This window comes from Oncorhynchus tshawytscha, linkage group LG09, assembly GCF_018296145.1.
Source record: "Oncorhynchus tshawytscha isolate Ot180627B linkage group LG09, Otsh_v2.0, whole genome shotgun sequence".
NCBI classification, from domain to species: Eukaryota; Metazoa; Chordata; class Actinopteri; order Salmoniformes; family Salmonidae; genus Oncorhynchus; species Oncorhynchus tshawytscha.
Genome location: NC_056437.1, coordinates 31,320,436 through 31,330,856, shown reverse-complemented (window position 1 = coordinate 31,330,856; position 10,421 = coordinate 31,320,436).

The following is a 10,421-nucleotide window of genomic DNA, read 5'->3' as shown; positions in this document are numbered from 1 at the left end:
AAGTATTCAGACCCCTTGACTTTTTCCACATTTAGTTACCTTACATCCTTATTCTAAAATTGATTAAATAAATAAAAATCCTCAGCAATCTACACAAAAATACTGCATAATGACAAAGCAAAAAAAAAGGTTGTTAGCTATTTCTGCAAAACACATTAAAAAAAAATTGAGCTCAGGTATATCCTGTTTCCATTGATCATCCTTGAGATGTTTCTACAACTTGATTAGAGTCCACCTGTGGTAAATACAATTGATTTGACATGAGTTGGAAAGGCACATGCCTGTCTATATAAGGTCCCACAGTTGACAGTGTATGCCAGAGCAAAAACCAAGCCATGAGGTCGGAGGAATTCTCTGTAGAGCTCGAAGACAGGATTGTGTCAAGGCACAGATCTGGGGAAGGGTACCAAAACATTTCTGCAGCATTGAAGGTGCCCATGAAGTGGTCTCCATTATTCTTAAATGGAAGAAGTTTTGAACCACCAAGACTCTTCCTAGACCTGGCCGCCTGGCCAAATTGAGCAATCGGGGGAGAAGGGCCTTGGTCAGGGAGGTGACCAAGAAGCCGAGGGTCACACTGAGAGAGCTCTAGGGAACCTTTGAGAAGGACAACCATCTCTGCAGAACTCAAACAATCAGGCCCTTATGGTAGAGTTGCCAAGCGTCACATCTGGAGGAAACCTGGCACCATCCCCACGGTGAAGCGTGGTGGCAGCATCATACTGTGGGGATGTTTTTTCAGTGACAGGGACTGGGAAACTACTGAACAATGGTTAGAATACAAAAACAACATATCTGATAATTACATATTATACAACGGGTGGTTCTAATCCTGAATGCTGATTGGTTAAAACTGCATTCCAGCCGGTGTCTATTCCTCAAGTTACCACTGGCTAAATCTATGACCTTAAAATGCCCATTTACTCTGTTCCACCTGACTGCGCAATCCACTGTCTCATCAGCCCAGCCAGGCAATGTATAAACTTGATCTCCACTATAAAAAACATCTGGACATTATCTCACATTTCTTTTAGATTAACATTTTGTTTTCAACTGCGGAGATTTGGATATACCATGCTGTCTGTCTCTCCGACATTTGCAACATTGTTTACATTTTCAAATTCGATCACCAGCTGTCCCATAGTAATGAACATGTCGGGAGTCGGAACGAGACAGTCAGGCAGAGTTTCTCAGCCAGTGAAATCATGAATCAGCTGGCATAATTTTTATGGATATATACAAAGAAATGTAAATTGAAAAGGTCAAACAAATTTGCAGTCTTTCCAACTTCAGTTTGAAGTGATTGTGTTAGCTGTGTTGTTGACTAGATCTTCTGAACAACAGTGTCCTGACGAGAGAGCACATTTTCTATCTCAGGAGAAATTGCGCCTCATTAGCTCATTGCTATGGATGTATCCAAATAAATGTCACTAGAAAACAGCTTAAACAAATGCAAATGCAGCTACTGTTGTTATTCTTCTGCACTGTTTTACTGTGACTGTAAGTTAGCCGTAGTTGGCTAGCTAGCAAGCAAGGGATAAGTATGGCAAGCCAGTATGGCAATGGAACGTTTCGAACGAATGACTGGGTCATCTCCATAGACACAGAACAAGAAGACTGAACGACTGGGTTGCGCCTGTGGCAACCGACCCGATAGAACGAATGACCAGCCGGCTTGGGTAGCAATCATTGTGGAAGGTTGAAATAGTATGAATAAAGTAATTTTAAAAAATTAAAAAAATTAAAATATGTCAGTCATTATTTGAATATGTTGGTAACCCATTGTGTAAAAGTGATAATGCCCTCGAAGCCGGTGTTTGGAGAAGATATTGACACAGTTTGCCGGCCCTCGACTAGGTCTCGGGCCTAACAACACTTTTCGGGCATTATCACTTAACCATATGTGGTCAAGTATTTTGGCACAGACAAACAATAATATCAGCAAATACAGTAGAACCAATCAATTATATATTTAACCTACAGCAAACAACATGTATTGTAAAACAACAAGTGAAAAGGCCACGTAGGTCAATATCACACTGGACAGGTGGTTCCGCAGTGCAGGTGTCATCATCACCAGAGTCCAACTGAAGAGTTCACACTCTTACTAGGGTGGCATGTGGTGCACTGACGCACATTTGATGAGTGTGATGGGTGGGATCTGGTCATGTTCAAAGACAAGGTCAAGTGGAGACTGTTTTATGGCTCAGGAGCTGTGTCCATTACTATGGGGTCATTACACAGCAAAGTAGCACACTATTTATTCATTGATAAATTACCCAATCATGTCTGTCAATGTCCTGGCTGTTACAAATGGAAAGGTTCACACACATAGAGAATTCGTTTTTTGAAGCCCTAATTGCTGTTCACAATTATAATATGTCTGGGGAAGCTAACCATAACCTAATAATTATGATAGATCACACAGTATTTCCATCTAAATGAAAGGAAACACCCATGTTGAAGAGTCAAGTTTCAGTCAGAAATCTCTGAGATTCATTTCTCTCCCTCTACCACTAAAATGATCTGTAATATGCTAAATTGGAAAACACTATTTGCTCACGTCTCTCAATTTTTTTTAGGAGTATCCTTATGTATTTTTGGTAATAAATGTGTTTATGTAGTATCTTCATTTAATTATGAAAAGAGACAGAATAGCTTCTCCATTTAAAATGATAGCAAACTACAACCCTGCAAAGGGTAAATAAATGGACAACATATCCTTGCCTTCTTGTACAATGAAGTATAGAGACCATATCTGAACATACTAGGGCGACATCTGGTGGATCCTACCTCCCCTGTGGGTAGGAGAAACAAGAACCCCATCTGTCTGTCATTGTTCATCTGTGGCTCCAAGCTTTGGCAGGAAAGTGTACTACAACAGAGTTTACATATAGAAACATAGCTCCCATCAAAATGGGACAAAATTATAGATTCTCTGCAGATGTAGAATACTTCAATTTCATAAATTGAGTATTAATAACCACATGATGGTGCTAAAACTAGTCACATATTTTTGTCTAGTCACATATTTTAGCTGAGCTTGCAGCATGTAATACAACATACATGTGATTAATCTGTTTAAAATTAGATAATTGTTCCACATAAAGCTTAGTTTCTTTGGTAATGAAATACCCGTACATTGTTATCAAGTATATGTTTTTGCTGAATAGGCCTCTACAGCACATTGAAACTGACAGTGCATCGCACTATGATGATGTCAATGGCCCAGTACCATTAAAATAAATAAAACAGGAATTGCATGAAGGTGGCAGCCAAAATGGAGTCCAGACAGGCTTTTATATCTGTGACGTGACGTAAAGGACAGGGTGACATATAGAGACCTTGGAATGTCTCCAGACACAGCTGATATTGTATAGGGAGAAAGGAAAGCAGACAAGCATGAAAACAGAAAATAGGTAGTGGCGTGAGGGAGGGGCGGTAGGTCATGCCCTGGAAGTCTGCTGAATCTGGCTGTATATTGGTTCTGAGGGATCATTACAGCCTTCTTCTCCATTAAAGGTCCTCCTGCTCCGATGTTATCTAGATCATAAGTTGTAACCCTTCAACATTTATCCATTGTCTCCGATGGCTTGACTTCTCCTTAAATATCGTCCTACCATTCTGCTTCTGGCCTCTTTTGCAAGTTTGTTGCAGATTGGTTAAGCTCAATTATCCTCCATTGTATTTCACCGATAACAAGCATCGAGACTGGGTTGTGACTAGGAGTTATTTTTCGTAGCAGGTCAGGATAGCCTTTTAGGTAACACTAACATTTTCCTTACCTATAGGCGGTGGCCTATAGCAGCCTTTTTCCCCATACTAATTGTCTTGTAGTGTATCTACTAAAAATGTACACTTTAAACTCCAGACAAAGGCTAGAGCAAGTTTGTAAAATATTTCATTTGAATGAAATGGCTCATTTGTGGCAAAAATGATCAGCCAGAGACAAAACAGCTGATAAACATTACAGTATACTGTATGCCTAGGTTAATACCTAGGTGTCTGGTTAGACTGTAAACGCTCCTTCCAGACTCACATTAAGCATCTCCAATCAAAAACTAAACCTAGAATCGGCTTCCTATTTCGCAAACAAAGCCTCCTTCACTCATGCTGCCAAACATATCCTCATAAAACTGACTATGTTACGGATCCTTGACTTCAGTGATGTAATTTACAAAATAGCCTCCAACGCTCTACTCAGCAAATTGGATGTAATCTATACCAGTGCCATCCGTTTTGTCACCAAAGCCCCATATACTACCCACCACTGCAACCTGTATGCTCTCGTTGACTGGCCCTCGCTTCATATTCGTCGCCAAACCCACTGGTTCCAGGTCATCTATAAGTCTTTGCTAGGTAAAGCCCCGCCTTATCTCAGCTCACTGGTCATCATAAAAACCAATTCTTTCTTTGGCCGCCTCTCCTTCCAGTTCTCTGCTGCCAATGACTGGAACGAACTACAAAAATCTCTCAAACTGGAAACACTTATCTCCCTCACTAGCTTTAAGCACCAACTGTCAGAGCAGCTCACAGATTACTGCACCTGTACATAGCCCACCTATAATTTAGCCCAAACAACTACCTCTTTCCCTACTGTATTTATTTTATTTATTTATTTTGCTCCTTTGCACCCCATTATTTTTATTTCTACTTTGCACATTTTTCCACTGCAAATCTACCATTCCAGTGTTTTACTTGCTATAATGTATTTACTTTGCCACCATGGCCTTTTTTTGCCTTTACCTCCCTTATCTCACCTCATTTGCTCACATCGTATATAGACTTGTTTATACTGTATTATTGACTGTATGTTTGTTTTACTCCATGTGTACCTCTGTGTTGTTGTATGCGTCGAACTGCTTTGCTTTATCTTGGCCAGGTCACAATTGTAAATGAGAACTTGTTCTCAACATGCCTACCTGGTTAAATAAAGGTGAAATAAATTAAATAAAAAATAAAATTCACACAGGACACCGGATAGGACAGGAGAAGTACTCCAGATATACCAAACTGACCCTAGCCCCCCGACACATAAACTACTGCAGCATAAATACTGGAGGCTGAGACAGGAGGGGTCAGGAGACACTGTGGCCCCATCCAATGACACCCCCGGACAGGGCCAAACAGGAAGGATATAACCCCACCCGCTTTGCCAAAGAACAGCCCCCACACCACTAGAGGGATATCTTCAACCACCAACTTACCATCCTGAGACAAGGCCGAGAATAGCCCACAAAGATCTCTGCCACGGCACAACCCAAGCTTACCGATCATTGCACCTGTACACAGCCCATCTGTAAAAAGCCCACCCAACTCCCTACTCCCCATACTGTTATTTATTTTGTTTGCTCCTTTGCACCCCAGTATCTCTACTTGCATATTCATCTTCTGCACATCTATCACTTCAGTGTTAGTGCTAAATTGTAATTATTTCACCACTTTGGCCTATTTATTGCCTTACCTCCCTAATCTTACTACATTTGCTTACACTGTATATAATTTATTTTTATTGTGTTACTGACTGCACGTTTGTTTACTCCATGTGTAACTCTGTGTTGTTTGTGTCGCACTGCTTTGCTTTATCTTGGCCAGGTCGCAGTTGTAGATGAGTACTTGTTCTCAACTGGCCAACCTGGTTAAATAAAGGTGAAATAAAGAAGAAAAAATATGAAATATTGCCCTAGTTGTGTCTGTTCTTTTGGCATCTCTCCCCATTGAATAGAATTTATTACCTTCTTGTTCGTCTCGGTCACCACTACGTTGATCCACACAGAGTACAAAACACACACATTCCTAACACTCAAACACACACAATGCTTTAAATGGCAAAACCACCACTTTTGAACCTCATTTTCATTATCTCCAGCACAATACCAGTGTCTCCATATGAGAAAACGGCACATTTGGTAGCCCTTTCCATTCATTGCCCGTCATCCCGTTTACGGGTTGAAAATGGCAGATTTTGACATTGATACGTGCCTAAATTGGAATGCAGTGGCTGTACAGTAACATGCTAGACAGTAGGTCCTACATGATGTCAGAGCTCAGGTTCTCCGCTTCACAGCGATGTATGGGTTTTGACTGACAGCCAATATAAACTTGAGCACCGCACGCAACAAAAACATGCCCTCATCCCTCCCGCTAATTGGGATACTTTTGCACATTTGTTGTTGGCTGAGTGAGGGAAATGAGTTCTGAAAGATGAGACATTGAGGATTGTAATATCAAATAAATAAAAACAAGTGTGCTTGCTTCAGTTCCTTAATGGCAAAGCTAGGAGAGCTCAAAACTGTACCTTATAGTTGAAGGCTCTTTCCTTGAGTCATAAAAGCACATTGAAATTATTTTGGTACTGCGCACAGTTTGGAGGTGTGTGGCCACTTGGAGACACCAGTTAGACCTTTCGCTCAAACCCTTGTAATTTCAATGAATATTCTGATCATATTATTGAATGTATCCAGAGTATTTTCAGATTTCATTATTGACAAATACTGTGAAAGGTACAGTAAATGTAAAATGCACATAAAATCAACAGTAATGTTTGGATTCAGTCTTGTGTCAGGTGAACTGTTATGCCTTTGGTCTGATCATTTCCAAATAATCTCCAAAGCCTTCTGTTCAATTGCTACCATGGTCATACATGTGTTTTTAAAGTTCTTCTGTTAGAAACATTTCAATTTGGCCCTATTCAAATAGGCCAATTTCAACGAGTGTAAGGGGTTAAAAAAAAATCTACCCACTGGGACGGCAGGTAGCCTAGTGGTTAGACCAGTGGGCCAGAAACCGAAAGGTTGCTGGATTAAATCCCTGAGCTGACAAGGTAAATAAATCTGTCGTTCTGCCCCTGAGCAAGGCAGTTAGCCCACTGTTCCCCAGGCACAGAAGACGTGGATGTCAATTGATTCAGGAAGGGTCTTGTTAAATGCGGAAGACACATTTCAGTTGAAGGCATTCAGTTGTACAACTGACTAGGTATCCCCCAATCAGACTTTATGGTAGAGTGGCCAGACGGAAGCCACTCTTCAGTAAAAAGGCACATAACAAGCCTGCCTAAAGTTTGCCAAAAGTCACCCAAAGGACTCTCAGACCATGAGAAACAATATTCTCTGGTCTAATGAAATTAAGATGGAACTTTTTGGCCTGAATGTCAAGCGGCACGTCTGACGGAAAACTGGCACCATCCCTATGGTGGTGCCAGCATCATGCTGTGGGGATTTGTTTCAGCGGCAGGGACTGGGAGACTAGTCAGGATCGAGGGAAAGATGAACGGAGCAAAGTACAGAGAGATCCTTGATTTTAAAAAAACGTATCCAGAGCACTCAGGAACTGACTGGGGCGAAGGTTCACCTTCCAACAGGACCACGACCATAAGCATACAGCCAAGACAACCCAAGAGTAGCTTCAGGACAAGTCTCTGAATGTCCTTGATTGGCCCAGCCCGAGCTCAGAATTTGCCCCGATCGAACATCTCTGGAGAGACCTGAAAATATCTGTGCAGCGACACTTCCCATCCAACCTGACAGAGCTTGAGAGGATCTGCAGAGAAGAATGAGAGAAACTCCCCAAATACAGGTGTGCCAAGCTTGTAGCGTCAGAGAGAGTCTGAATACTTACGTAAAAGTGATATTTCAGTTTATTTTATACATCTGCAAAATAAAAATAAAATGTTTTTGCTTTGTCATTATGGGATATTGTGTATAGATTGAAGAAATGTTTATTTTATTTATTTAATCCATTGGAGAATAAGGCTGTAACGTAACAAAATAGGCCTGAATACTTTCTGAATGCACTGTAGCAACTGCAGATTGCCCCTTTAACATTGTTTATTCATTTTCTATTGTAATCAAATCAAATCAAAGTTTGTCATGTGCGCCGAATACAACAGTAGATCTTACAGTGAAATGCTTACTTACAAGCCCTCACCAACAGCGCAATTTTTAAGTTAAAAATAGGTATTAGGTAAACAATAGACAAATAAAGACATTTTAAAAAATGAAACAGTAAAATAACAGTAGCGAGGCTACTGGTGGGGTGATGTACTGGGCCGTACGCACTACCCTCTGTAGTCCCTTGCGGTCAGAGGCCGAGCAGTTGCCGTACAAGGCAGTGATGCAACCAGTCAGGATGCTCTCGATGCTGCAGCTGTAGAACCTTTTGAGGATCTCAGGACAAATGCCAAATCTTTTCAGTCTCCTGAGGGGGAATATGTTTTGTAGTGCCCTCTTCATGACTGTCTTGGTGTGTTTGGACCATTCTAGTTTGTTGGTGATGTGGACACCAAGGAACTTGAAACTCTCAACCTGCTCCACTACAGCCCCGTCGATGAGAATGGGTGCATGCTCGGTCCTCCTTTTCCTGTAGTCCACAATCATCTCCCTTGTCTTGATTATGTTGAGGGATAGGTTGTTATTCTGGCACCAGTTGGTAATCGAATTTAAGTAGCGGTTCTTAGTGGAGCAGAACTCATGGAAAACCACAGGTTCTGCTGGTTTCAGCAGTCAGTCATCTCAGCAGTTTTTACAGGTAGCTTCTATACTGAACAAAAATATAAATGCAATATGTAAAGTGTTGGGCCCATATTTCATGAGCTATTTCTCTATACAAAAAAGTGCCCCAATTTGTTTTACAACCCTGTTAGTGAGCATTTCTCCTTTGCCAAGATAATCCATCCAGCCGACACGTGGCATATCAAGAAGCTGATTAATCAGCATGATCATTATGCAGGTGCACCTTGTGCTGGGGACAATAAAAGGCAACTCTAATGTGCAGTTTTGTCACACAACACAATGCCACAGATGTCTCAAGTTGAGTGAGTGTGCAATTGCCATGCTGACTGCAAAAATGTTCACCAGAGCTGTTGGCAGAGAATTGAATTCTCTACGATAAGCCGCCTCCAACATCATTTCAGATGTCAAACCGGCATCACAACCCACAGACACCGTGTAACCAAGCCTGCCCAGGACCTCCACATCTGGCTTCTTCACCTGCGGGATTGTCTGAGAGTGGACAGCTGATGAGTATTTGTCTGTAATAAAGCCCATTTGTGGGGAAAAACTCATTTAGATTGGCTGGGCCTGGCTCCTAGGTGGGTGGGCCTATGCCCTCCCAGGCCCACCACCTATGGCTGCGCCCCTGTCCAGTCACACGTCCAAACTATATAAACTCAGCAAAAAAAGAAACGTCCCCTCACTGTCAACTGCATTTATTTTTAGCAAACTTAATATGTATAAATATTTGTATGAACATAACAAGATTCAACAACTGAGATATAAACTGAACAAGTTCCACAGACATGTGACTAACAGAAATAGAATAATGTGACCCTGAACAAATGGGGGGGGGTCTAATTCAAAAGTAACAGTCAGTATCTGGTGTGCCCACCAGCTGCATTAAGTACTACAGTGCATCTCCTCCTCGTGGACTGTACCAGATTTGCCAGTTCTTGCTGTGAGATGTTACCCCACTCTTCCACCAAGGCACCTGCAAGTTCCCGGACACTTCTGGGGGGAATGGCCCTAGCCCTCCGATCCAAAAGGTCTCAGCCGTGTTCAACAGGAATGAGATCCGGGCTCTTCGTTGGCCATGACAAAACACTGACATTCCTGTCTTGCAAGAAATCATGCACAAAACGAGCAGCATGGCTGGTGGCATTGTCATGCTGGAGGGTCATGTCAGGATGAGCCTGCAGAAAGGGTACCACATGAGGGAGTAGGATGTCTTCCCTGTAACACACAGCGTTGAGATTGCCTGCAATGACAACAAGCTCAGTCCGATGATGCTGTGACACACCGCCCAAGACCATGACGGACCCTCCACCTCCAAATCGATCCCGCTAAAGAGTGCAGGCCTCGGTGTAACGCTCATTCCTTCGCCGATAAATGTGAATCCAACCATCACCTCTGGTGAGACAAAACCGCGACTCGTCAGTGAAGAGCACTTTTTGCCAGTCCTGTCTGGTCCAGCGATGGTGGGTTTGTGCCCATAGTCAATGTTGTTGCCGGTGTTGTCTGGTGAGGACCTGCCTTACAACAGGCCTACAAGCCCTCAGTCCAGCCCCTCTCAGCCTATTGCGGACAGTCTGAGCACTGATGGAGGGATTGTGCATTCCTGGTGTAAACATGGGCAGTTGTTGTTGCCATCCTGTATCTGTCCCACGGGTGTGATTTTCGAATGTAGAAAGGCCTCTTTAGTGTCCTAAGTTTTCATAACTGTGACCTTAATTGCCTACCGTCTGTAAGCTGTTAGTGTCTTAACGACCGTTCCACAGGTGCATGTTCATTAATTGTGTATGGTTCATTGAACAAGCATGGGAAACCCTTTACAATGAAGATCTGTGAAGTTATTATGATTTCTACAAATTATCTTTGAAAGACAGGGTCCTGAAAAAAGGATGTTTATTTATTTATTTTTAGTTTATG